This window comes from Schistocerca cancellata, chromosome 7, assembly GCF_023864275.1.
Source record: "Schistocerca cancellata isolate TAMUIC-IGC-003103 chromosome 7, iqSchCanc2.1, whole genome shotgun sequence".
Lineage (NCBI taxonomy): Eukaryota > Metazoa > Arthropoda > Insecta > Orthoptera > Acrididae > Schistocerca > Schistocerca cancellata.
Genome location: NC_064632.1, coordinates 502,784,374 through 502,808,925, shown reverse-complemented (window position 1 = coordinate 502,808,925; position 24,552 = coordinate 502,784,374). Strand labels below are relative to the sequence as shown.

Genomic DNA, 24,552 nt, shown 5'->3' with positions numbered 1-24,552 from the left:
CCCAAAAATGTGATGAAAACGTAACGGACGGACAGATAATAATTGTCTGAAAATAAAAAATCTAAATTTTTCGCTCGAGGGCAGACTTGAACCAAGGACCTCAGGTTCCCCAGCTGTTCCCCAGCTGCTCACGCTAACCATGGGGCCACGGCTGCCCTAAGCTCACACACTCCTTAATGTTGCCTATCTTGCACACGGACTACTCAGTTTGTATACTTTGCTTATTTTTTCATAGTTCCACACAACTTCTTCCTGTTTTCTTGATTGATCTGTGTTCACTTTTTCAAGACCTATCCACTGTGCAACTTATAACTAAATCTGAGGGGGGTGCGATGGGGAGGTTCCCTTGTCAGCAGACAATAACTGGCACATCCGTTCTTGATATGACGCACAAGGAAACACCATCAACTCGGCCTCGATCCTAAATAATGAAAAGTGTGAAGTCATCAACATGAGTACCAAAAGGAATCCGCTGAATTTCGGTTACACGATAAATCACACTAATGTAAAGGCTGTAAAGTCAAATAAATACCGGGCGATCAAAAAGTCAGTATAAATTTGAAAACTGAATAAATCACGGAATAATGTAGATAGAGAGGTACAAATCGACACACATGCTTGGAATGACATGGAGTTTTATTAGATCCAAAAAAATACAAAAGTTCATGTGGTGTGCGTACTGTAAGACCTTCGGTACACACACCATCAGATTATTTGGCTTCTAGCTCTAACGAAGTAGGCGAGTGTCAGCAATATGTCTCGTGATCTTATCGTGGCGTGTTTATCTTCTGCCATTAGGTCAGACGATAGAAATGCCACTTGCACGCTTACAGTAGCAGATTGACGGTGACCAACTTTAAACAGAACTTGATTAATTTTCACACACATTTATTAAAATAATAAAAAGCATAAAAATTACTTAACTTGGTTCTGGATGCTATTTACAATTGACAATCTGAAGTTCCTTTGGTATTGGTACGTTAATCTTATTCTCACATATACCTCTGATACTTGACAAAAGTGTCTATACATTTATCTTCATGGCTATGTACAGGAATATGGCAATCTTATTGGGTGCAGACTGAAACTTGACTATAGACTGGTACAGATAAATGTACAGACTGTTGCAGACAAATGCTGACTGGTACAGACTGGTGCAGACAAATGCAGACTGACTAATCCGAAGTCTGTACACTCGTTATAATACCTCGCGCATTCATGTATCACTGCGCGAGTGTGATCCGTGAGGAGAAAAGGTTCTATGTTAGCAGTAATCTTATTGGCTGCGTTACATATTAATACGCGGATCGGCGGAAGCAGAATTTGGTCCGTCTCTATGGGAGCGCCATCTCGTAGTGCGGAGACGGACGAGTGCTACGCCTGCGCTGTTGTGCTTAGCGGGGCGAGCTCTAGTGGGAAAGTTGTGTACGCGCTGACTACGCGGAACTATGTACACAACAGCGGACAGCTTATGGTGGTGACGTAGAGAGAATATAAAACGCAAACTGACAGTAGTAAAAAAAGCGGTTCTGAAAAAAAGAAGAAATTTATTTACACCAAACATGAATTTAAATGTTCGGAAGATTGTTCTGGGAAGTAGAGTTTTCAGGAAGTGAAACGTGGACCCTAAAGAGTTTATATAGATGAAATGTTTTCATAGTTGCGAATACCAACAACAATCGGCTGTATAAGGGAACGATGACAATAAATAATCTGTGCCACACCGGGACTCTAACCCAGATTTACCGCTTTGCTCGAGTTACCGCCTCAACCGCTTTGGCTATGCGTGTTCCGTATGTCATCATTTCTGTACCTGTACTACATAGTCTCCATACAGGGATGACATTTTAACTGAAAGTCGGTGCCGGGTATCGGCGGATAAATACTGTAGTGCCTGAGTTGTTAAGAAACATGATGCAGTGTTCCTTCATGTACGTTTGCTTGAAGATATTTTTTTGTGTTACCTATAGTATTGTCCAAAGTAAGAGAAAGAAAGAAAATGTAAATATAGTAATGGAAGCAAATCTATGGAGTAGGTTTCCAACAAGAAGCATTTGTTGGTGCGATATGTCCTGAGACGTATGGCAGTAATTAAATTGCGAGTCGAGAAATACTGTAGCGACGGATGTCGAAGATTGAAATTTTGAAATTAGATGATGGCAATTACGAAAAAAATGATCAGAGGGTAAAAAGAGCTCACGTAGTCAAACCAGCTGCAGGAACGATTATTGACAAGTGAAGGCCACGACGTTGGGATCACGGATTTACTTCATACTTTGTACATCTTTAGTAGGCCATTAAAACAACATAATGTGCAAGTAGTAAGTTCCACTACTCTGGCAGTTCCGAGAAAATCGTAAGAGAAGTTTTACGCGTCTGTTATGTAACTGATGTATGTGTGTGTGCAGATACTGCACGTTAGAAAAAAAATGGTTCAAATGGCTCTGAGCACTATGGGACTCAACTGCTGAGGTCATTAGTCCCCTAGAACTTAGAACTAGTTAAACCTAACTAACCTAAGGACAACACAAACATCCATGCGCGAGGCAGGATTCGAACCTGCGACCGTAGCGGTCTTGCGGTTCCAGACTGCAGCGCCTTTAACCGCACGGGCACTTCGGCCGGCACTGCACGTTAGAGTTCATGGTTGTGGAGTGGTTAGCGTTCGAGCGTCGCTAAAGGCACGTGTATAAGACGACGGTTAGACTCCTGCTCCAACCTTCCTTTCTGTATTACCACTGTACATTCTGTGATTTTCAGACAATTGGCACCAACTCTATTCATTCTTATTGCATTAGAAATATCTCACCGCTACACAGGTTAACTTCCAAATAGAGCCTGCCACTGTGTCTGCAGCCCGAAGCTTTGAGGTGGAAAGTAGTTACCAAATCGTGTGTATAAGGGATTTCGTAAATCACGACAGGCATACGTTTTCAGGAAAACTCTATTCGTTTCTTCATTTACTTGTCAATAGTTATAAATATGTTTGTTCTAATAATTAAATTTAATTAAAAATTGTAAGTAGTCAACCAGTTCCGCTTCGAGCACCAAGCGAGAAGGTTCTTGTTTACTTCACTTGCCGCAGCGTCGCTTGTGTGGAGTTCAGTTGCGAGCGGTGAAGGATTCTGTCCGACCGTGGCTCACCTCCTTCCGACAACGACGAGCTGAAGAAGTAGCCCTTACACGGCTTAGAATTGGACATTGTCCTTTGACACATGGTTTTTTGTTCCGTCGTGAGGAGCCACCAACGTGTCAGACATGTGGGACACAGCTGTCGATACGACATATTTTAACTGAGTGTGTTTTATATGTAGGTTTGAGGGAAGATTTAAATTTACCACCCGACCTGCCCTCTATTTTAACTAATAATGAGGCGAGTGTCGCTAGAGTTTTACGTTTTTGTGTGATGTCTGGCCTTCTTCCCAAAATATTGGGATTGAAGCCTTAATGTGCTGCCCAGTGGTTTGGTCACCCATTATTTGTAAGTGGTCACTCAGCCACCATTAATTATTTTTACCTGTTTGTACTGCTATTTTATTTTTAGTTTTATCTCCCTATTTTGATGTGCTGTGTCCAATCTTGCCATTTGAACGATACCAATTTCCTCAACATTTGGCTCTGAATTGAACTTTTGGGAACGGGCGCTGATAACCTCGCTGTTGTGCGCCCTAAAACACCAATCATCATCATCATCATTGTGTGGAGTTTCCCTCGTTAGTATTGTTTTGTCTGCCGAGTGAGTCGTAGTGCCTCCGCTCCGCGTTACTGTCTGTGTTCGTGTACTTGCAGCGGCGTCGGCCGCTCCGCTACGACTACCATGTTTTCCACAAGTATTCCACGAAAAGGTACTGTGACCTTTACTTTCGATAAAACAGCGCGACACGTGCAGCCCGAGTCTCTAGAAATCCACGGTTTGCTTGTCGATACAATTCATGTGAACTCTAATCAGGTCCACACCGCTTATTTTGATGTCGACGAGTAAGTGTTTTACGTTAATTTTATGGATCCCCTTCACATTGAAAGATTACTGTCACGACATGGTTCTCCAGTCCCGTTCAAGCATCGTGATAATTCCGTTAGTATGGTGTTACTTGGTTGGTTCAAATGGCTCTGAGCACTATGGGACTTAACATCTATGGTCATCAGTCCCCTAGAACTTAGAAATACTTAAACCTATCTAACCTAAGGACAGCACACAACTCCCAGCCATCACGAGGCAGAGAAAATCCCTGACCACGCCGGGAATCGAACCCGGGAACCCGGGTGTGGGAAGCGAGAACGCTACCGCACGACCACGAGATGCGGGCTGTTACTTGCAGATGCTGAAATAGAATATACCAATGTTCGAGTGTTCGACCTCCAGCCGGAAGTTGATGGCAATTTTCTAAAGGACATATTGACTCGTTATGGTAACGTGAAAAACGTCTGTCGTGAACGCTGGTCTACTCAACACAGATTACAGTGTAATAGTGGGTATTCGTTCCGTGGAAATGCATATCAAACGCAGTATTCCATCACATTTACAAGTGTGTGGCTACAGCGTTCGTGTCATGTATACTGGTCAAGAGGGAACCTGATTCCTATGTAATGAAAGTTGATATGTTCGGACTAATTGCTCGGCATAGGTTTTTGTGTTAAAACCGTCAATAGTGCAGCGTCGCAAATTGACAGTTGCCGATCTTGTTCTTTCTACTCTCGACGTCGGACCTACTTCTGCTTCGGATCATAATGTACAAAAAGTCAATTCTGATAGTCGTATAAACGATTTTTCGCCTTTAGCTCCGCAGCAGATTCAAAATCCTATTGCCCCAGGGTAGAACTTTTGACAGTGACAAACAAGCGACGTCGCACTCAAGATGGTGAGGGTGAGGATTTGGCTGTGCCTTCTGACCCATCCTCCTTCGCATCGATTGTGTTCCCTGTTACTCTCGATGCTACGATACCTCCAGTCCGTGGTACGCTGAGTGGTGAAGAAATTATCTGCAGCATCCCTATTGCTCGCGAAGTGGCTCCTTCTGAAATGCCTGTGTGTGGAGAGGGAGCGGAGTCCTCCCTTTCTTCTTTGTGTCCTCCGTTACAGTCTGAGACAATGCAATATCCTCCTGCTCCTTCGTCTTCAGCCGCCGACGGTTTCCCGAATTTGCCACCTACGGCCACTCCCGAGGAGAATAAAATTAACGACGAAGTATTACCAGTTGCATTGTTAGCTCCACTGAATGCTTCCGCCTTGGAGACTGGACCTGCAATACATGTTCCTTGTTCTGAGGGGCAGGAGGCTGTGCCTATAACCCCTCCCACATCTCCGTCTGCAGAGACTGCCATGCCACGTAGCCGACAGAAACAGCGTATACAACCTGACCGTGCGGTGGCACCTAAGAAATCTAAGAAAAAAGGTTATGATGATTGGGGTTCTGGTCCACCGATATCTGATTCACCTGTGGACTCCGCAATGGACCTTGACGCTCAGCAGTCTACCTAATTCTGCTCGATACCATCCGAATATCCCTATATAGCTGAGATCAATGACCCACGTGTACATGTTCCTTTCCTTAAATGTTAATCGTGTGGAATCAGAATTGCGATTGGCTCCACTGCGTCAATTCATTTATGATTCGTGAGCCGGCCTCTGTGGCCGAGCGGTTCTATGCGCTTCAGTCCGGAACCGCTCTGCTGCTACGGTCGCAGGTTCGAGTCCTGCCTCGGGCATGGATGTGTGTGATGTCCTTAGGTTAGTTAGGTTTAAGTAGTTCTAAGTTCTAGGGGACTGATGACTACAGATGTTAAGTCCCATAGTGCTCAGAGCCATTTGAACCATTTTTACTCTATCACCCGAATATTCTACGGGGTCCGTCTTATTGTTTCGTTAAGGCATTCCTATTGATCAGGTGGGAATGTTGGATTCTGGCAGGGGCATAGGTTGTCAACTTTTTAGCTTTACCGTGGTTCTTTTATATACTCCTTCTGGCACTGGTAGCACAGTATATCGTTCGCGTTTTTACAAAGATGAAATTGTGTATCTGCTGCGTAAGAGTCCTCACGGTATTCTGTTGGGTCGTAATTTTAACTGTGTGTTGAGTCCTGCAGATCACTCTCCAGATTGTAATTTCTGTCTGAATTACTTGAATTGGTCCGCTCCTTACGCCTGAAAGCCGTCTGGATACGTAAATACCCAACGAGAGTTAAATTTACCCACTTTACTGCGACTTCTAGTAGCACGTTAGATAGTATTCTTAATGTCGAATTCATCCCAGCTTCCTTTACGGATCACTGTGCTGCGACTACAGCTCTTAATCTTGAACGGCAACCAGTCAAATTGTTTTGCACTCCGTGGCTGTTAAACGTCGCTCGCCTAACTGAGCCCTCGCTCGATGACGTGACGCGAGCCGTGTGGGAGCGTACTCTACGGTCCACTGGGAAGTACTACTCTTCCATGGACACAGCTGGCAAAACCGAGGCTCAGGCAAACTTTGATACTTTTTCGTGCTGCCAAAGCGCGGGACTTTCGGAGAACTTAACGACTATTACTGTTCCATCCTGCGTGAGCTTTATGCTGCTTCGGATCACGCCTCACTGGGAATAGCTGATATAAGGCGTGTAAAACCAAAATTGTTGAGCTTGAAGAGAATACACATGGAAGGTTTGAAAATCCGATCCAAGCCTCGTTAATTGGTAACGGAAGAACTGACTGCCTTATATCACTTGCTTCGACATCAGACCCGCGACGGGCTTGTATTCATTCTCTCACGACACGTGATAGACGTATCGTAATGGCGCAAGCTGACATAGTGCGTATCTTACACCAGTACTATGTAGACATGTACGACGTCGGTGATGATGATGATGTTTGGTTTGTGGGGCGCTCAACTGCGTGGTTATCAGCGCCCGTACAATTTCCCAACCTTTGCTCAGTCCAATTTCGCCACTTTCCTGGATGATGATGAAATGATGAGGACAACACAAACACCCAGTCATCTCGAATACGACGTCGGTGAGTCCAGTGAAACCTTTTTACGACCCACTAGTCAGCATCTTGGATACGACAATTACACCCGAACATAATGCAACACTCTTAGGTGCCTTTCAGTCTGAGGAAATTTGAAAACTTATTGTGGGATCGCCTTCTCAGAAGTCCGCGGGTCTGGATGGACTTCCCGGACTTTTCAAGGTATTTTACGTGCTCTTTAAGCCGTTGTTGGGGGCTACCTTTACGTCCCTTTTGAATGAAGTGTTACAGAGTAGAGTAGTGCCGACATCGTCCAAAGTGGGGAAAATTGTTTTAATTCAGGAACGTCCAGGACCTCCTGCCCCTGATAGCTTTTGCCCAATTACTTTGTTAAACTCTGATTATAAGACTGTGGCGAGGGCAGTTAATAGTAGAATGTCGGCTCTGATAGTGACGATTGTTGCAAAACATCAAAGCTGCGTACCTGCTCGTACCTTTCATACTCCTATAGTCAATGGTCATGACGTGGTTTCGGTTGCTGCTGTAACGTCCGTCCTTTGTGCAGTTGCTTGCATAGACCTTGATAGCCGGCCGGTGTGGCCGTGCGGTTCTAGGCGCTTCAGTTTGGAACCGCGTGACCGCTACGGTCGCAGGTTCGAATCCTGCCTGGGGCATGGATGTGTGTGATGTCCTTAGGTTAGTTAGGTTTAAGTAGTTCTAAGTTCTAGGGGACTGATGACCACAGATGTTAAGTCCCATAGTGCTCAGAGCCATTTGAACCATTTTAGACCTTGATAAGGCATTTCATCGTGTTAATCACGACTTTTTGCTTTGGATCTTGGAGGCAGTTTGTTTTACTGTTGACACACAGCGATTGCTCTCAAATCTGTTTGTTGGTATTTCGGCTTCGTTGGTTGTTAATGGCCAATTGACGCCTCCAATAAATATCCGTAGGGGAGCATCTCAAGGAAGCCCGCTGTAAATGACTTTGTTTGTGTTGTCTCTGGAGCCCCTACTTCGGATGTTAGTATCTCAGCTGACAGGCAGGACGCTTTCCGGCTGGACTATTGCTGTTCGTGCAGAGGCGGATGATGTGATGGTTCTACTCGCATTCAGGAGGACGACGGTTCAATCCCGCGTCCGACCATCCTGATTTAGGTTTTCCGTGATTTCCCTAACTCGCTCCAGGCAAATGCCGGGATGGTTCGTTTGAAAGGTCACGACCGCCTTCCTTCCCCATCCTTCCCTAATCCGATAAGACCGATGACCTCACTGTCTGGTCTCCTTCTCAAAAACAACCTAACCCAGGTTCTACTCAGCAGTTCTGCGGAGATACCGCGACTGAAGGCTGTAATTTTGATTTTTGTCGGAGTTCAGGTGCACCATTTAATGAAGGTAAATGCAGGCTTCTTACATAACGAGGCTTTGATGACGCGGTTATTCCAAGGGCTACTGCGGTGGATCGGCATATGTCTCTCGGTATCATCACAGATCGTTGTCCACTTCGGATGGCGATGATCAATTTGAAATCTGTTACGGAAAAAAATCGGGAAGCGATAGGAGAACATGAAAGACGTTCTCTTACTCTGCTCCAGAAAGTCCGAATACTGGATACCTATGTCTTATGCAAAGCTTATTACATGGTCCAAGTTTATCCGCTTCCCTCGATGATGGCGAAGAAACTTCAACAATAGTCTAGTCGTTTCTTGTGGAAAAGACGTATATTTCGCTTATGGTATGAGGTGATCAAGAAGCCTCGATCCTTTTGGGGGGCTGGGCCTGACTGATATACGAAGGAAAACGAATATGCTATATGTGCATCGTAATGTTTTGACGATGATTCAAAAAGCTCATACATTTACGTATCGTTTATTTCTCTGTGTCCGTCCTGCTGGTCTTCAATCCCCTAATGATGTTGGTCGCATAAATTACAAGTTAAAACACATTGGTGACTTTTCTATCTTGCAGTGAGCTATTTATGGAGACCCTTCCTCACCATGAAATTCCTAAAGACTCGTGGGGAAGCAGTCCCTTGCCCGAATCTCGTTGAAAGAGACTCGCCGCAAACTTCCTTGATGACAGTTTGGCTCAATATCAGTCTTCCGATTTTGCCTATGTGTGTAGCGTCCTCATGGTATAAGGTAGTAAATAACTTGATTCCAACGAACGAGCGACTTTTCCGTAAAGGGCTTAGCGACACGGATTTACGCAGTCGTTGTACGTCTGCAGATACTATACGACGTCGGTCATATTGCAAATTGGTCTTGGAATAGGACACAATTGGCTATACTCAATCTTCTGACACTGTATACACTATGGACATAATGTTGCGCCCAGATTCTTCCTTCTTTCCACGGTCGAAAAGCCATACTGTTATGTGGTTGCTGGGACACTTCGTTCATTATGTTGTAGAAGGCGTGAGGGAAGATCACATGAATTTCATGCAGTACATGGTCACGGCCTATTGGACACGCTTGCGAATGCCTCGAGACCTCTTCGCCAACATGTTGAATCCTGTTTTCCGTCTTCAAGGTGTTGGTTAATTTTATTTTTCTGATGATCGGTGCTTTTCATTGTTATGCATGTTCCCATTTGATTTGCTTCGGCTTTTCTTTCCTAGTTTCCCTGTTTGTTTTATTTTGTGTTCTGACTCAGTATCGCTCCAGTTCTATTGCAAAATGTGTATAGTTGAAGTATATATACACACATGAGCGTGTAAATTCTTGCAAACAAATTGGAATTTTTCTTCGTTTGCTATTTAGAGTATTTCCTTGTCCTTCTGCTTTTATATTCTATATAAAAACTAAAAAAAATAAATTAATTAAAAGATTAATAAAATATACAAAATGTATATAAACAATTGTTGATACATATCATGAAGGCTTGGTGGTGGTTGGTCGGCTATGTTCTGGTTTTTTTTTTTCGTTTCGCCTTTTATTTATTGTTGTGTTATCGTAATAAATTTTTGCTCCCATTTGCAGCTTCTGTCACATAATGATTTGACTATAGTCTACTGAAGTGTCATGATAGTATCAAGTCACTCAGATAATTAAAAAAAATGGTGGTCAGGTGGTTAGCGTTGGAGCGTCGTCAGATTGACGTGTGTAAGGTGACGATTCGACTCCCGCTCAAACCTTCCGTTTTGTAATACCACTGAAAATTCTGTGATGTTCAAAAAATTTGCACCTACTCCATTCGTTCTTGTTACATTAGCATTATCTAACCGCTGCGCAGGTTAACTGCCAAATAGGAACTGCCTCTGGTTGCAGCTCGAAGCGTCGAAGTGCAAAGTAGTTCCGGGTGCGTTACCATATTGCATATATAAGAGATTTGGCAAATCACGACATGCATACGTTTTCAGGAAAACTCTAGTCGTTTCTTCATTTACTTGTCCACAGTTATAAGTATGTTGGTTTTGATAATTAAATTTAATTAAAAATTTTAGGTAGTCAAGTTACACGAAATTCACTGAAACGTAATGCAAATACACGTGTTTTTTTAATTATATTGCCTCTTGAATGTCATAAATTAAATAGTATGACCAGTGATGAAAAAAAATAAAGGTTAAGGTTCAGCGGAAGCAGAACCGTCACCTACCGCACGTTCGTCTTACGAAGCTCGAACGCTAATCGCTTGAGCTCTAACGTCCGGTACCTATGCACAGATACTTCATTTACAATATGGAGGAGTAAACCTTTTGTTGCGATTTGTTCGGAACTGCCAGAGTAGTGCGCCTCAATACTTGCAAGTTACGTTGTTTTGATGGCCTACTAAAGGTGTACAAAGTTTGAAGTAAATGTGTGATCCCACAGCCGTGGCGTTCCCTTGTTAGAATAAAAATAGCAACTGTGCCTGTTCTAGAGCTGTTGTGATTTCTGATATGAGGCTCTCAACAAAGACGTAATGAAACCACCACGAAAATAAAGGACTTAAAGCTTTATACGTCATGCACTTTGCATAGCCAGTACTGATCCACAAGAAGTAAATGTAGCGCAAGGCTCCTACTGGGACTCGTGATAACGATATGAAGCATGTCTTAACAAAGAAGTGTGTTACTGGTGGACGGCTTCAAGACATTGCTTTCTCTTGGAACGTACTCAGGATTGTATTTAATTAACATGGCCAAAATCAGTGGTTCTGTCCCTCACAGTCAAAGGGAAATTACGAGTCAACCTTTTATCCTATGAAAGCTCTGGTTTTTTCAACATTAGGATACACCTTGCATTATCTGTAGCCGCCCAGAGTGGCCGAGCGGTTCTAGGCGCTACAGTTCGGAACCGCGCGACCGCTACGGTCTCAGGTTCGAATCCTGCCTCGGATATGGATGTATGTGATGTTCTTAGGTTAGTTAGGTTTAAGTAGTTCTAAGTTCTAGGGGACTGATGACCATAGCAGTTAAGTCTCATAATGCTCAGAGCCATTTTTTTGCATTATCTATTGTCCTAACCATTTTCAAGGAATAAAAGTTGAGAAAGAGCTGTTTTATCACAAAGAAAATTGTGTGAAATAATTTGGTTATCGACATTAATTTGGCATACACTAAGTTTAGAAAGAAACATTATCAATTACACAAGAACACAAAGAATGACATCCCCACTTCAATATCTGTTTTGTTACTCATCAGTAATAAACAGTTTATGAAATGTAATGTTTCTTTTGCCTGAGTCATAGCTGTGTGCAATTACCACAAGCTCGCAATTATATGGGTTAATGCGGGTCACAGACTGCATGGATAACTGAAGAAAACGGACAACAGTTGACAAAATTACACTCAAAACTGTATTTAGTATCTTTCTTTAAGTTAATTTTCGGATAATTATGGTCAATTTTTTGTTTCTGTTTTTCATGAACTACAGGGTGTTACAAAAAGGTACGGTTAAACTTTCAGGAAGCATTCCTCACACACAAAGAAAGAAAATATGTTATGTGGGCATGTGTTCGGAAATGCTTACTTTCCATGTTGGAGTTCATTTTATTACTTCTCTTCAAATCACATTAATCATGGAATGGAAACACACAGCAATAGAACGTACCAGCGTGACTTCAAACACTTTGTTACAGGAACTGTTCAAAATGACCTCCTTTAGCGAGGATACATGCATCCACCCTCCGTCGCATGGAATCCCTGATGCACTGACGCAACCCTGGAGAATGGCGTATTTTATCACAGCCGTTCACAATACGAGCACGAAGAGTCTCTGCATTTGGTACCGGGGTTGCGTAGACAAGAGCTTTCAAATGCCCCCATAAATGAAAGTCAAGAGGGTTGAGGTCAGGAGAGCGTGGAGGCTATGGAATTGGTCCGCCTCTGCCAATCCATCGGTCACCGAATCTGTTGTTGAGAAGCGTACGAACACTTCGACTGAAATGTACAGGAGCTCCATTGTGCATGAACCACATGTTGCGTCGTACTTGTAAAGGCATATGTTCTAGCAGCACAGGTAGAGTATCCCGTATGAAATCATGGCGGTGAATCGAGGAAGCACAGTACATACTGACGAAACTAGAATGAGCTCTAACATGGAAATTAAGCGTTTCCGGACACATGTCTGCATAACATCTTTTCTTTCTTTGTGTGTGAGGAATGTTTCCTGAAAGTTTGGCCGTACCTTTTTGTAACACCCTGTGTTTCCTAGCTATGATTCTCTTTCTGTGGAGAGTCAAAAAATCGATATATTCAAGCACTTTTCTTCCTGCATACTCCAGTGACGGATCGACGCATTTCAGTGCCTCAGTCAGTGTGGTAACGGGTACCTCGATCTCCACTAACCTCTAAATCTACGTTTATCTGTACTCCGCAAACCACCTTCAGATGCGTTGTGGGGGGGGATAGTGTATCTATTAATTTCGCTCCTCCCCGCCCCCCCCTTCCCCCCATGGAGTAAACGATGATTTTTCCTCCGCGATCTTTTCGCAAGATATATGTACGAGGGAGCAATACTGTGGCTGACCTCCAGCTACGTAAGCTCTCGACATTTTAACAGTTAACCACATCGTGATGTCGAATGCCTCCTTGTAGCATCTGCCATCGGAAATGGCCGAGCACGTCCATGACGCTTTCGTGCATGCTAAATGAACCTATAACGAAACGCACTGCTCCTCTTTACTCTTTGAATCTTCTGTATTCGTCTCTCAGTCCTATCTGGTACTGAACCTAGACTGACGAACAATATTCAAGTATTAGTCGATCCAGAGTTGTGTATGATACCTGATTTGTGGTTGGACTACATTTCCCGGAGATACTTCCGGTGCATCTCAATCGGGTATCGGTCTTACCTTCGATAGGTTTTAGGTGGTAGTTCCACTATCAGTCGCCCCGTATCTGTGCTCCTGAATATTTTATGCTCGTGACTGCTTCTAGTGGCTCTTCTGCACTCATGTAATTATACGATAATGGCGCCTTCAGTAAGTTGCATGTGTTTACGTTGAGGTTCAACTGCTAATTCCTGCATAAAGCTTCGATTCCCTGCAGGTATTCCTGTATTTTGCTACAGCTTCCTAACGTTAGGACTTCTCTGCGAAAAGTCTTATGGAATCTCCAACGCTATGCGGTTAGTCATTTACATATATTGTGGAAAGTAATGGCCCTCTAACACACTCTTGCTGTATACCTGAGGTTACTTTCATGGCTGATTATTTCTGTTCGTTGAGAACGACATGCTGTATTCTGTTTGTTAGATACCCTCAGTCCAATCATACAACTGGTATAATGTTCTTTACGCTTACTTTGTTCATTAGGCGGCAGTACGGAACTGTATCTGACACCTTCTGGAAATCAAAGAACACGGCACCAGTCTCAAAGCCGGTATCTACTGCTTTCTGGCTTTAGTGTGCGGACATAGCGAATCGGCTTCCACACTACTGTTGATTCCCACAGAGGACATTTGCGTTTTCCAGAATTGTCAAAAACGCTAGCATAAAACATGTGTAAAAAGTCTCCAACAAACTGACGTCAGTGATGTAGGCCTGTAGTTTTCTGAGTCTTTTCGACTACCCTTTTCGAAAATGGAAATGACTTGTGCTTTTTTCCAATCACTAGGAAGGCTCAGATAATTTAGCAACATGTGGTGCACAACTGCTAGAAGAGGAGCAACTTCTTTTGCATACTCTATGTACAATTTTATTCATATCCCATCAAACCAAGTCTCCTTATTATAGTTGATTTTCTGTCCTACGGTCACTTTTTTATGTCATTCGGACGTTCATGTGATGATTTGAAAAGGGAACCGCAAAACGGCCTACCACAGTGAAAAAATTTTGAAAAAAAAATGAATACTTTTAGCCTTCTCTCTGTCACCATTTATTTCGATGCCGTTATGGCCACGGAGTGTCTGGGCAGATGGCTTTGACCCTTTCACGGATTTAATATAAGACAGAATGACGGTTTCTGAAATCTGTTTCTTCTCGCACTCGCTAAGCAGAAATGTTTTCCTATTTTTCTTCACACAAAATTTATGAAGGAAATTATGATATGGCTCAGTTTGTGGTCGGTTTAAGAACTGTGACTTAGACATATTTCTATTTGTGATAATTTAATAGCTGATCACTCGTATCTCGCAAAGGGCACTAATGATCAATGTGAATTCAACTGTTAAATAGTACAAAGATTTTGATATAAAAAATTTATTAATTGCGAGAACCCGTGAAGTATTACAAGACGCACAAAAATTGATTGGAGTATAAATAGAAACAGAGTAACTTGAGTAATGAGATGTTGACTGAATTCGTGTAGAGAAGTGGGATTAACTGTCACATAACAGAGCCCTACAAACTTTGTGAATGAGAGTATGCCTTAACATCTTACCCCTGACTTTTAAAAAAAATATCGATCGGGAATGAGAGCCCTTGATACAGATCACACATGCAAGTCGTGGCTGTGTATGGCGACAAGACGATAGCGAAAGCTGGGAGCGGTCAAATTAGACAGGTTCCTGCTGCGCCGGTGCTGCAAATAAACACATCAAAAAAAGTTTTGCATCACCTCGTTTCCGAGAGTTCCGGAACCTGTACAGAAAATTAGAATAGAGATCAACATAAACATCATTTCCGCCCTTTTTATTGCTCATGAAAACCGCACATTGCATGTTGTACAACCATACAGCGAAACATTCAGAGGTCGTGGTCCAGATTGCTGTACACACCGGTACCTCTAACACTCAGTAGCACGTCCTCTTGTATTGATGCATGCCTGTATTCGTCGAGACATACTATCCACAAGTTCATCAAGGCACTGTTGGTCCAGATTGTTCCACTCCTCAACAGCGATTCGGGGTGGATCTCTCAGAGTGGTTGGTGGGTCACGTCGTCCATAAACAGCCCTTTTCAGTCTATTCCAGGCATGTTCGATAGGGTTCATGTCTGGAGAAATTCTGGCCTCTCGAGTCGAGCGAGTCCTTATCCTGAAGGAAGTCATTCACAATATGTGCACGATGGGGACGCGAATTGTCGTCCATGATGACGAATGCCTCACCAATATGCTGCCGATATGGTTACTCTGTCGGTCGGAGGATGGCATTCACGCGTCAAACAGCCGTTACGGCGCCTTCCATGACCACCAGCGGCATACATCGACCCCACATAAAGCCATCCCAAAACATCGGGGAACCGCCACCTTGCTGCACTCGCTGGACAGTGTGTCTAAGGTATTGAACCTGACCGGGTTGGCTCCAGACACGACGATTGTCTTGTTGAAGGCATATGCGACGCTCATTGATGAAGAGAACGTGATGCTAATCCTGAACTGTCAATTCGGCATGTTGTGGGCCCTTCTGTGCAGCGCTGACGGTGTCGTGGTTGCAAAGCTGGACCTCGCCATGGACGTCGGGGGTGCAGTCGCTCATCAGGCAGTGTATTGCGCACAGTTTGAGTCGTAATACGACGTCATGTGGCTGCACAAAACGCATTATTCAACAGGGTGGCGTTGCTGTCAGGGTTCCTTCGAGCCATGATCTGTAGGTAGCGGTCATCCACTGCAGTAGTAGCCCTTGGGCGGTCTGAGCGAGGCATGTCATAGACAGTTCCTGTCTCTCTATATCTCCTCCGTGTCCGAACAACATCGCTTTCGTTCATTCCGAGACGTCTGGACACTTTCCTTGTTGAGAGCGCTTCCTGGAACAAAGCAACAATGCGGACGTGATCGAACCACGGTATTGACCCTCTAGGCATGGTTGAACTACAGACAACACTAGCCGTGTACCTCCTTCCTGGTGGAACGACTGGAACTGATCGTCTAATAGGCGCTGCTCATGCATGGTTGTTTACATCTTTGGGCGGGTTTAGTGACGTCTCTGAACAGTCGAAGGGACTGTGTCTGTTTATTTATTTATTTATTTATTTATTTCTTGTTCCGTGGGACCACTTTAAGGAGAACTCTCCATGGTCATGGAACGAGTCAATACATGAAATTATAACACGATTGTAGAAACAGATAAAGTGAAATATAAGAAACATATTCACGTCATTAGTTTAAATAAAGAAAATCAAGAATGTAACACTGGAATTTGCTTAATTTTTTAGCTCTTCCAGGAGCTCCTCGACAGAATAGAAGGAGTGAGCCATGAGGAAACTCTTCAGTTTAGACTTAAAAGCGTTTGGGCTACTGCTAAGATTTTTGAGTTCTTGTGGTAGCTTATTGAAAATGGATGCAGCAGAATACTGCACTCCTTTCTGCACAAGAGTCAAGGAAGTGCATTCCACATGCAGATTTGATTTCTGCCTAGTATTAACTGAGTGAAAGCTGCTAACTCTTGGGAATAAGCTAATATTGCTAACAGAAAACGACATTAAAGAAAATATATACTGTGAGGGCAATGTCAGAATTCCCAGACTATTGAATAGGGCTCGACAAGAGGTTCTAGAACTTACACCACACATAGCTCGAACAGCCCGTTTTTGAGCCAAAAATACCCTTTTTGAATCAGAAGAATTACCCCAAAAAATAATACCATATGACATAAGCGTATGAAAATATGCGAAGTAGACTACTTTTCGTGTTGAAATGTCACTTATTTCAGATACTGTTCTAATGGTAAATAAAGCGGCATTTAGTTTCTGAACAAGATCTTGAACATGGGCTTTCCACAACAGCTTACTATCTATCCGTACGCCTAGGAACTTGAACTGTTCCGTCTCGCTTATAACATGCCCATTCTGTCTGATTAAAATATCAGTTCTCGTTGAATTGTGAGTTAGAAACTGTAAAAACTGAGTCTTACTGTGATTTAGCATCAAATTATTTTCCACAAGCCACGAACTTATTTCATGAACTACATTATTTGATAATGTTTCAATATTACACACAAGATCCTTCACTACCAAGCTGGTGTCATCAGCAAACAGAAATATTTTTGAATCACCTGTAATACTAGAAGGCATATCATTTAAATAAATAAGAAACAGCAGTGGCCCCAGCACCGATCCTTGGGGAACGCCCCATTTAACAGTGCCCCATTGGGACTGAACATCATTACCACTCTCAATATTGCGGAGAATTACCTTCTGATTTCTGTTCTTAAAGTAAGAGGCGAACCAATTGTAAGCTACTCCCCTTACTCCATAATGTTCCCACTTCTGCAGTAATATTTTGTGGTCAATACAGTCAAAAGCCTTCGTTAAATCAAAGAATACAATATCCACAGTCAAGGTCTGTCTTCAGGGGTCCTGGGAACTGGGGTGATGCAAAACTTTTTTGATGTGTGTACATTAACAACTGCAAGACTGGCCGCGCGCCGACAACTCAGAGCACGGCGATGATGTTACAGCTGCTCTCAGTGGCAGTCCGCACCCGGGATAAAGACCCGACTGAAATAATGTGCAATGATAAACAGCTCTAACTGTTGTCACCAAGTGCTAACAGACAGGCTCTGCGCGGAGTACCGTGACGATAACACTTCCGACTTTTGCGATCATCTTCACTCTGGGTGACTAGAAATGAAGAACTCTAATGTTCGAACGTTCGCTCTGATGGTCCAGAGGCGAAGCATGACCGTTTTCTCCTGCCGTCCAGAAGCATAACCCATGAACTACTCATTTTGCCTTCACGCCGAAAGATTAGCGCCTTGTCCCCACCGTGCAGGAAAATCTCCAAACGTGATGATGATGTTTGGTTTGTGGGGCGCTCAACTGCGTGGTTATCAGCGCCCGTACAATTACCCAATCTTTTGCTCAGTCCAATTTCGCCACTTTCCTGGATGATGGTGAAATGATGAGGACAACACAAACACCCAGTCATCTCGAGGCAGGTGAAAATCCCTGACCCCGCCGGGAATCGAACCCGGGACCCCGTGCTCGGGAAGCGAGAACGCTGCCGCGAGACCACGAGCGGCGGACAATCTCCAAACGTGTGAGAGCACAACCATACTCTCCTTTGCCCTCCAAACCGTTGTAACAAATTTTCCTCCTAACAGGGGTCATCCTGCCAATTTAGGAGTGCACTCTTTTGCATTAGGACACGTCAGACCTGCCCACCAATCGGTTGACAGTCTATTGGTTGGAACGCATAGGCTGAAAGAGCCTCTGGCCGTTGTGCGGCAGTGGTCTACGTTGGCTGTGTACTGTTGACCCCCTGGACACAGACAATGCAGCAGTCCGGCGTCGTTTGGCAGGCGAGCGGCGGACCCCAGTGCACGAAAACGATTTGCGAGACGCTGCCCACGTTCCAGACACCCTGCTCGCCTCTCTACTAAGGGAAAAAATGCCGGGCACCCCCTGTGGTGCGATTAGAAGGCCATACTCTGCTATTGTGCGAATCTGGTTGACCTCTCCAAACACGGGGCTTACCTGCCTGTCCCCCTCGGGCCCTTATTTATCAGATAGCCGTGCCGCCACAATCGTCCCAAGCTCAATGAAGTGCACCAGCCCCATCACTTAATTTCTATCTCAGCAAACGTTGAAACAAGGCAAAAAAGTGGAGGGAACAAGGCACGAGAGCTTGGCGTCATTCATCGTGTCTGTGAGGGGATTTATCTATTCTAAAAAAGACCCATATGCACGCCACAAGTACGCTGTTATCTTAGTAGCCGCTTCCTGAGTGTAACGTCATGCAAATTCGAGCAATTAACAAAGTTACCAGTATTGATAAAGTGCTTAGGCATTCATGCAGTGTCATTAACAGGTCTATGGACTTTCTGATGATATGCAATGTTTTGAATAAAATTAGTAAATATTGCCAGATACAAAGATACAAATAAATAAAGCACAAGAATTGATTCCCATTGTGTGAAATCACAATCAGTCAAACTAAATTTTAAACCGGAAATTCCACAATGAATATGACTGATTAAAAGGCTTTATAAAGTTCTGCACCCGAATACGGGGTCAAGATATCCGCATCGAAAGCCATCATCGAACCGTGTAAGCCTCATTAAGATTGCCACTGGGCTTCTAACCAAAGGACTGATACCGGTTTTGGGAACTGAGCTGCAAAATGTTTGGTCTATTTCCATTCTGCACTTGACGCTTCTCAGGCGGCGGGGGTAATTCGTGCTCACATGAGCCACAATGCACTCAATCGCCGCAGAAAGAGCCTAGTCCGCAACTCGGACGTGACCACCCCTCCTTCCCCTCTGGCAAGCAAACGTCTTCCTTTCAAACCTGCCTGCTGTTTCCCTAAGGGGATTAGCTACCTAACGTTGGGGATCCCAACGACCTGCTGTCTCACCCTCCGTGCGGACCTCTCAGAAAGATCACCCCAGTCCCAACATACATAGCGTCCCGAGCTGGTTCAGATATACTTTCAGCGGTGTACAGTACTTCACATCTGCTTGATGACACATGGGGTTAACTGTGCGACCTGTAGCCACCTCCGTCTCCTGCCCTGAGATTTGCGAGCCTACCACTGTTTGCCGTTTATCGTCAGGTGAGTGTGGACCAACTCGAACGAGTGAATCGGAAGACGCTTTGCTATGCTTTAGGCCCCATAAGTGCCAAAACATTCTTCTTAGGTGCCTCAGTACCACCGCAGTCCAAGGCAACAGTCCTGTCAACCATGGCCAAGACAACTTCCAGCTATTTCCAGCCAGTGGCTGATTCCCCCCTGCAACTATACACACGAGACGCTCCCCCTATCCATCTTCGATCTACTTTATCTGTACCACAAGAAATATAACACTAACACAGACAGTCACTAGACAGAATCTATGTGTAGCCACCCCTTTGCTCTCCTACATGAAAGGTGTCTATTTTAGCCGTTTTTCATTTTTATCCATTTAGTTTTCCTTGCTATAACGTTTACGATTTGCACAGACATCTTCTGTTCCATTTCAAAAATTCTTCGAATACGTATCGAGCGACCATGTTTAATTTATTTCGACAACCATCAATGCATTTCCATCCTCACCTTCTCCCTAAGTTGTATCTGCCATGTACCCGACGTTCGCCTACAGCGATCGGCACTCCCTCAGACACTACAGCATCAGAGGGTTGCAACGCACAAGGCGTTGCCTCTACGGACTGCGTCGATCACAACGACGGACGGCAGGACAAGCGCCACCAGAGACCTTCCGTGCCAGCGGCCTATTTCCTCGACAGTGTCACGTGTGCGGAACTGGATCGGCACAATTTCCCCCACGCCCCGGCTATATAGGGCTGTGCAAGCCAACACGTCGGCCTTGGCCTCACCCTCGACCGTCACCTCATCTGGACCCCTCACCTCCTGACAATCCAGCAGAAAGCCCATTCCCGCCTCTGCCTCCTGAAACTCCTGTCTGGCCGGACATGGGGATTGCGTACTTCCACCATCCTCCACACCTACAAATCCCTCATCCGTCCTATCCTCTGTTATGCCAGCGTTGCCTGGATCTCTGCACCCACCCGCTTTTACAAGGCCCTCCAAATCCTCGAACGCCATGCGCTCTGCCTTGCCTTCCGTATCCTCCTTCCTTCCCCCATACGGCTCCTGTACGATGTCATCCCCTTCCCCCAGCTCCTCCTTTTCCTCCAACATCTCCGCATCCTTTACACTGTCTGCTGGCTAGATCGCCCCCATCCACTGGTTTCCTCCTTCCCCTCAACCCCCCACTCGTTGCCGCGCCTCTATCGTTATATCCATCCCTCTAGCCACCTCCACACCCTCCATCTCCTTCACCAGGGAAATTTCCAGCACCTCCCCCTCCCACATGTTGAACTTCGCCATGACATACACCCTTCCTTCCAACTGTAATCTGGCCTTGCTCCCTCCCCTCCCCAGGCCCCCCCTTTTCCTCTCCCCTCCTTTCTCCCCCTGCATCCCTCTCCTCCACTGTCCCTCCCACATCTTTCAATCCCCATCCCTCTTTGAAGCGCCCCTGCTCATCTGCCCCCACTCTGCCCCCCACCATCATCTCTATGCACCTGGCATATCCTGTGTTCCACTCATCTTCATCAGTGTACTACATCAGTGTTGCGTTTGGTGCTGTTTTCCTGTGTGTCGAGAGGTGTGATTTTACTGATGTGCTGGACTTGTAGATAGTGTTGCTGTCGGTGATTATGTGCTATGCCGTCCGTCGATGCTTTTGTGGTCCAGTCCGCCTCATGTTCTTTTAATTGTCCCAGTGTGTGGTTTTTTGTGTGCACAACTTTTTTACGGTTTTTATCTCCGTTTTACAGTCGCCCCTTTCTTTCTATTGTCTTCCATAATGCTCCCCCCTTTCTTATATCTATGTACACCATGTTTTCTCCTTTGTTATTTTTACATGTCGTCTATTGTATGTTTTATGTCTTTCGGCTGAATATCAGCCCATATGATGCTCCCAGCCCACCCCGATGGGAAACTGAAACGCAATAAAGAAAAAAAAGAATAAAAAACACGACGGCAGTTCGCTCCGCCGAAGATCTGGGTCAATCCATGCGCCAGTTCTCAGCAGCCCTCAGTGAGTTTAGTCAGAAGCCACCGCAGTGGGACCTACTACTTTCCAGCTATATCCTGAGACGTACGTGTCGGCTAACTATGCCAAACGCTCAACGTCCATCGTCAGGGATTATCTGTAGAATAGTCTTCGCATACCACTACGTTTATTCACTCTGTGTTCACGGTGTATGCATGCTAGTGTCTGAGAAGTTGTACTATTTTTACTGAGATGAGTTTTTCCTTTGTTATTGTATCGTAATAAACCCTTTTTTTTCACCTGCTTATCAACCATCTCTCTGCGGGTGATACAGCAGCAACTGGAAGTGTGAATGTGTGAGTCAGTGATTCCAAATATGCTGGTAGTAGTGCCAACCGTTTAGAGCTTCTCAAAAGATGTCTGGCAATCCTGAGTTTTCCCACTCTTTTCTCCCACACAAATGGCTAGTGGATCACCCCCATTCTGCTGAAAAAACAAAAAAAAAAAAAAAGACTGGTCCTCGCGGCAGTGACTTCTTGACCTGGGACTGAGCTGTGAGTATGGGTTTGTTCTCTTGAATATGGCTTGATATGATTTCATTTGAGTTAGCTAGCGAATTTGACTGAACTTCACATTGACTTTTTTCTGATCAGACAAGCCACGTGCCTTTAGCAGTTGTACCTGTTAACTTCAGTCTCTTCGTGTGCATCTAAAAACTAATGTATCTCATCATGCAAACATTATATTACGTTGACTCAAGTACACTCCTGGAAATGGAAAAAAGAACACGTTGACACCGGTGTGTCAGACCCACCATACTTGCTCCGGACACTGCCTAAAGTAATAGGGCTGTTGATAAAGTTTATTGAATTGAGAAGTTCTCATATTTGGTGCCATTAATTTTACCACAGATTTTGTAGTCGTTTCCGTGTGTTGGTGTTTAAACCTTTATGTCGCGCGATTTCCACGTGTGATGAAAGTGACGATTTCGTGCTCATAGGCAGCATCCATGACTAGACCGAAGTATTCTACCCGGAATGAACAGACCGGTGTTTGTGTGACAGGAACAAAATTTAATAATGAAGTTATGGTTTTTTTCATTTTTTTTTTTTTTTTTTTTTTTTTTTTTTGGGAAGTTCTATCCATCTGCAGTTCATCTCCTTTTCTCTTTTGTCTGTATGCTCTCATCTAATAGGAATATGGTTTTAAAGTCGTTAGGGCCTCTTAGATGTGGTTGATTACATTTATGCAAGACAGAATTATTCTTTATTCTCCCATGTATGGCAGTTCCTAGCAATGTATGCCAGTACTCCCACTGAAACTTCGGAGAGTGTAACTATTACATACACTATGTGATCAAAAGTATCCAGACACCTGGCTGAAAATGACTTAAAAGTTCGTGGCGCCTTCTATCGGTAATGCTGGAATTCAGTATGTTGTTGGCCCAGCCTTAGCCTTGATGACAGGTTCCACTCTCGCAGGCATACGTTCAGTCAGGTGCTGGAAGATTAACCGCGCGACCGCTACGGTCGCAGATTCGAATTCTGCCTCGGGCATGGATGTGTGTGGTGTCCTTAGGTTAGTTAGGTTTAAGTAGTTCTAAGTTCTAGGGGACTTATGACCTCAGCAGTTGAGTCCCATAGTGCTCAGAGCCATTTTTCTGGAAGATTTCTCGGGGAATGGCAGACGATTCATCACGGCGTGCTGTACTGAGGAGGTCGGTCGGTGAGGCCTGGATGAAGTTGGCGTTCGAAAACCTCCCAAAGGTGCGCTATAGGATTCAGGTCAGGACTCTGTGCAGGCCAGTCCATTACAGGGATGTTATTGTCGTGTAACCATTCCTCCACAGGCCGTGTATTATGGATAGGTGCTCGATCGTGTTGAAAGATGGAATCGCCATCCCCGAATTGCTCTTCAAGAGTGGGAAGCACGAAGGTGCTTAAAACATCAATGTAGGCCTGTGCTGTGATAATGCTACGCAAAACAACAAGGGGTGTAAGCCCCCTCCATGAAAAATGCGACCACACCATAAAACCACCGCCTCCGAATTTTATTGTTGGCACAACACACGCTGGCAGTTGACGTTCACCGGGCATTCGTCATACCCACACCCTGCCATCGGCTCGCCACGTTGTGTACCATGATTAGTCATTCCACACAAGGTTTTCCACTATCCAATCGTTGAATGTTTACGCTCCTAACAACAAGCTAGGCGTCGTTTGACATTTACGTGCGTGATGTGTGGCTTATGAGCAGCCGCCTGACCGTGAAATCGAAATTTTCTCACCTCCTCCCAAACTTTCATAGTACTTGCAGTGGATCGTAATGCAGTTTGCAATTCCTATGTGATGGTCTGGATAGATGTCTGCCTATTACCCATTACGACCCTCTTCAACCGTCGGCGGTCTCTGTCAGTCAACAGACGAGGTCGGCCTGTACGTTTTTGTGCTGTATGTATCCCTTGACGTTGCCACTTCACTATCACGTCGGAAACAGTGGACCTAGAGATGTTTAGGAGTGTGAAAATCTCGCGTACAGCCGTATGACACAAGTGACATCCAATCACCTGACCACGTTCGAAGTCCGTGAGTTCCGCAGTGTGCCCCATTCTGCTCTCTCACGATGTCTAATGATTATTGAGGTCGCTGATATGGAGTACCTGGCAGTAGGTGGCAGCACAATGCACCTAATATAAAAAACGTATGTTTGTGGGGATGTCCGGATACTTTTGATCATGTTAAGGGAACATTTGATGATGTTAAGGGAACATTTTTCTTTAAATATTGATTTAGTAATGTTAGATGTTCG

At 44.5% G+C, this 24,552-nt stretch overlaps 1 long non-coding RNA gene across 1 annotated transcript in view; it reads right to left on the bottom strand.

Annotated features, from left to right (window-relative positions):
• Window positions 1-24,552, bottom strand: part of LOC126092221 (uncharacterized) — a 73,864-nt gene that overhangs the window by 792 nt on the left and 48,520 nt on the right. The gene's annotated exons all lie outside the window — the stretch shown is intronic.